Source organism: Alligator sinensis, unplaced genomic scaffold (genome assembly GCF_000455745.1).
Source record: "Alligator sinensis unplaced genomic scaffold, ASM45574v1 scaffold809_1, whole genome shotgun sequence".
Lineage (NCBI taxonomy): Eukaryota > Metazoa > Chordata > Crocodylia > Alligatoridae > Alligator > Alligator sinensis.
Window position 1 is genome coordinate 589820 of NW_005841956.1, and position 4807 is coordinate 594626.

At 47.1% G+C, this 4807-nt stretch overlaps 1 long non-coding RNA gene across 2 annotated transcripts in view; it reads right to left on the reverse strand.

Annotated features, from left to right (window-relative positions):
- The window catches only part of LOC102370868, a 13386-nt gene extending 10549 nt beyond the window's left edge, over positions 1-2837 (reverse strand). For both annotated transcript variants that reach the window (XR_323438.3, XR_001357768.2), the window contains exon 1: positions 2750-2837. This is a non-coding gene — a long non-coding RNA (uncharacterized LOC102370868). The remainder of the gene's footprint in view (positions 1-2749) is intronic.
- Between the last annotated feature and the right edge of the window lie 1970 nt (positions 2838-4807).

A 4807-nucleotide genomic window follows, 5' to 3' on the forward strand; every position in this document is an offset into this window, starting at 1 on the left:
TGCAGTGGGGAGCAGGGGGAGTAGGCCCAGATTCAAAGCAGCAGGAGGGAAGGGGGAGTGGGCCTGGATGTGGGGGGGCCCAGGGCTCCATCTCTGCCTGCTCCACCCCTTCCCCCCACTTCATTCTTGATGGACAATTGGCTAGTGTGTGTGTGTATATATAAATGGCAAAAAAAATTGTCTCAGGACACGGGTGCCCCCAAATTTTAACATCATTCTTTGTAGCTCTTGTCAGCCCTTTCTGAGATGACAGTCCTGTAGGGCAATTCTTAGATGTTTCCCAAGGCAGAAGATGCCTGGTAGCAGATCAGTAATTGTAGTGCTCCATCGATCAACTGTAATTTGTTCTTAAGAGACAGTGTTAAAAATGAACTCCATGATGACATGGAGAAAGCAGGGCCTTTCTGAAAAAGCAGAGCTACCTGCAGACTCGATTAATTGTATGGTTATAATTGCAAAGCCAAATAAAGAACAGATACACATTGATCCTCATGATTTAAATAAAGTCATAAAATGTAAACACTGTCCTATGAAAACTGCTGAAGCACTGGCAACGAAGCTCTCTGAAGCAAAAGTATTTGGAGCATTAATGAAGGGGATGCACTTTGGCAGGTTACATTACATGAATCAAGCTGCAACCTGGTGAGTTTTAATGCACCTTTTGAACCTGCAGAAGGATCTGGATAGGTTACAGGGGTGGGCAGACAGGAACAGGATGCGTTTCAATACGGACAAGTGCAGGGTGCTGCACTTGGGTAGTAGGAACCAGCAGCACACTTATACGATGGGGAACTCCCTACTTGAGAGCACGGAGGCGGAAAGGGATCTTGGTGTCATTATTGACTCCAAGATGAACATGGGCCGACAATGCGAGGTCATGGTTGGCAGGGCTAACCGGACCTTGTCGTGCATCCACAGGTGCATCTCGAGTAGAGCCAGGGAGGTGATCCTCCCCCTCTATGCGACGCTGGTCAGGCCGCAGCTGGAGTACTGTGTCCAGTTCTGTGCGCCCCATTTCAGGAGGGATGTGGACAACATGGAGAGGGTCCAGAGGAGGGCCACCCGCATGATCCGGGGACAACAGGGCAGACCCTACAGTGAGAGACTGCGGGACCTGAACCTATTCAGCCTCCACAAGAGAAGGCTGAGGGGGGACCTGGTGACCGTCTATAAACTCACTAGGGGGAACCAGAAGGGTTTGGGGGAGACGCTGTTTCCCCTAGCCCCCGCTGGCATAACAAGGAGTAATGGGCACAAGTTGATGGAGAGGAGGTACAGATTGGACATCCGAAAAAACTACTTCACAGTTAGGGCAGCTAGGAGCTGGAACCAACTTCCAAGGGAGGTGGTGCTGGCCCCTACCCTGGGGGTCTTTAAGAAGAGGCTGGATGCCTACCTGGCTGGACTCATTTGAGTCCCGTTTTTGTTTTTAGGGTTTTTGTTGTTCTCCCGCCCTGGCGGGGGGTCGGGCTGGAAGATCTATTAGGTCCCTTCTGACCCTAAAACTATGAAACTATGAAACTATGAAACATTTCAGATTTAAGGAAATGCCATTTGGTATTAATTATGCTCCCATGATATCTCAAAGAGTAATTTCACGAGTCTTTGAGGCATTACAAGGTGTTATATTGGATAATGTTTTACTTTGGCTTAGGGTACTTAAAGAACTTTGTGAAAGACTTGGGAAAGTTTTGCAGAGAGTGAGAGAAAGATATGTTGCATGCATACGCTTAACTTGTGTCAATTATTGGTCTAGCAGAAGTTCTTTCTATTGGATGTAAATTGAGCAAAGATGGCTTAATTGCTAATCCAGATACACCAAAATATCCAGATACACTCCAATAACTGGAGTGCCCACTCCACCATGTTAAGTGGATCTCCAGAAAATGATGGGAATGATTAACCATTTGAAAAACTCATTCTAAATGTATATATGTATCCAAAATATTTAATAAGCCCTTTTGGGCATCATTGGAAAATTACATTTCTTGGCACTGGAAATGGTGACAGAAACAGGAGTCTGAGCCATTCAGAATAGAGCTAGTTCATGAAGTGCAGGCTAAGCTGGTGCAGCCCAAACATTTTATGAGACTGACCTGATGAAAGAGCTAGAGCAAGACTTCTCTCTCCATTTGGGGCCACATGGGCCAGGCAGGGATGAAATTAGTGGAGAGGACAGTGTTTTACATATTAGAGAAGAACTTATTGTTCCCCCAGCTCTGGGGAAAGAATCACTGGCTAAAATACACAGCAGCCATCCAGATACTGAAAAATATAAGCAAAGGGCAAGGTATATTTTGTTCCAGCCTGGCCTGAGTGCTCAGATAACAGTAATGAGAGCTTGTTGTGATATAATTGCTGCATAAAAAGCCCCTGGGAGAGCCAATCCAAGGGCATAATATGTAGAGAGACAATGCAAAAGCAAGGAAGGCATTTATTTGTATTTGACAAAGAGACTAATTACTGTTAGTTGACTACTACTCTGAATTCAAGGATATTTCAAAGCAAAGAAACACAAGTGGTAGTTATCCCTCTTAAACACACAGTGCACAACACAGTGGACACCAGAGGGATGATGGAACCCATTTGGCAACTGCCAAACTTCAGAAATTCACCAAGACCTCACCAGGATATTGCAAAGGGGAAAAACAGCTGTGAGAGCTTTTCAGACAGCAAAACATCCCTTACATCTTGTTTTGTCAAAACATCCCAGGGGTCTTGTTTTGAGAAGCCTAAAGATGCCTCTTACCTTGCTGTAGATAATCATCAACAGAAGATTTGGCCTCCCCAGCACAGATGCCAACTGGTAGAGGAATAAGATTGTATTTCCTGCAAGTCCTCAGTTATTCCAGCTTGAAGAAATTTAACATTTAAATGTTAAATGTTTAATTCCAATTAAATGAAAGGGACGCAGGAGAATCAAAAGTAGCAATCAGAAAGCTACCCTAACCCATGGCCCAGGCTAATGACTCAACCTGCCTGATTCCTGGGGCTGATAACAGCTGTTTCCACCTCTGCAAAGCCACAATCACAGGTTGGGGGAACAGATGCTCGGAGATGTGAAGAAATCACTGTGATTTACATGAAATACCTGAAGGCATCTCTCTACAAAAGGGAAACACTTAGCTCCTCACAAAGTCTGTCTCTGAGATGGTAGAATGATGCCAGGGACCAGTATCATCCAGAGCAGTCATCACAGCTGCCAGCTTGCCAAGGCTGTTAAACTCCTGAGGCACCTGGTGCAAGCCTCAGCATCAGTTCTCTAAAGAGAGTTGTGTTAGCAGCTAGGCCATGAGTGAATTAATCAAATAAGCACAGGGCTGAAATGATACAGTATCAAAAGGCCAGGAAAAGTCCATTGGAAGGAAGCATGCCAGAGGTTAGTAACATTTTCTGGCAGGAGCCTGGAAAGGCGTAGCACAAGTCCAAGGCAGGCTACAGCTAGGACCCAGCCACTGCTACCACTTCTTCTCCCTATCATTTAGTTGCATCCCAGAGGATGTGAAGCCCCTACTGCCAAACTTTGACAAAACCCAAGCTCCATGGGCTGGATCCAATGGCTCCGCAGTCTGGATTTAGCCTATGGGCCATAGGTTGACAACCCCTGGATTATGCAGCTGTATTATGTTGTTAATTCGATGTTGAAGCTGTTGTCTCAGAAGAGCTAGGTGGTTTAAAAGGGGAAAGATTTAAAGAGGAGTTTGAAGGGAGTAGCATGACAGTGAGTTTTCCCAGGAGATGATGCAATGCTGCCATGGGATTGCCCTAGAAAGCCTGAGCAGGGTGAAGCAGATGTGACTCCTGGGAGTGTAACAGAGTCAGACTGAGCTGAATGCAGCCAGCAGAAAGCACTGGACCTTTCCCTTGTCAACCCTACCTCCTACATCACTCATTGCCCCACTCTGTATGAAATGCTTTGCGCTCCAGTTGAAAGCCCTGTGGGAGTGCTGTGGTTATGAGGGGGAGGCCTGGTTGCTGTAATGGCAGTGGTGGGAAGGTGGAAGCATTGCTGAGGAGGTGCAGAGCATGGGCAGCATCACTGTAAAGGCAAAGCATGTGTGCAATGAGCAGAATGCAAATGTGACAATACAAAATGGACTCAAAGGAAAACAAGCCTGGGCTCTCCCACTGAACAGCTCATCCACAGGGACTGTGAGAGCCCAGTCGGGGGGAGTAGGTTGGTATCTGAGTGTTTACACAGGCTGGAGGGATCGGCAAGGGTGAATAGGTCCCCTCCCCACCCAGCCTTCTGCAACCACCCTTACCTGTCTCTTGGAAAGGGAGGGAGAGTCGTAGCAAGCATGACACGGTGCCAGGCTCATGTGCTCCGCTCCTAGGGTCAATGCTGGCCCCTTCCCATGATAATGAGGAGCAGGATACACATTGCAGAGGGAAGAAGGGAAGGCACTGGGTAAGAGGGACTGGAGTGGGAAATAAGAGCAAGAAACTAGATAATCTTCTGCAGGTACATGCATGGAGCCTAGGCCCAGCAGTGCATCCTTATGCATGTTGGTGGGTTTTTTTTGTTGAAGTGGTTATTTGACCCAGGTGAGCTGGATGAGGTGACCTCCATTTCTTCTGGAGCTCCTAGCACCCTGTAGACTGGAGGGTGCTGTGAGCTGAGCCCCAGGGGCTTTGCTGCCTTCCTGCCTCTGGTTTGAGAATCTGATTTCTCCCTGGCCATCTCCTTTAGCATCTTCAGAGTGAGACTTTCCATGTTCATAGATTCATAGATTCATAGATGTTAGGGTCGGAAGGGACCTCAATAGATCATCGAGTCCGACCCCCTGCATAGGCAGGAAAGAGT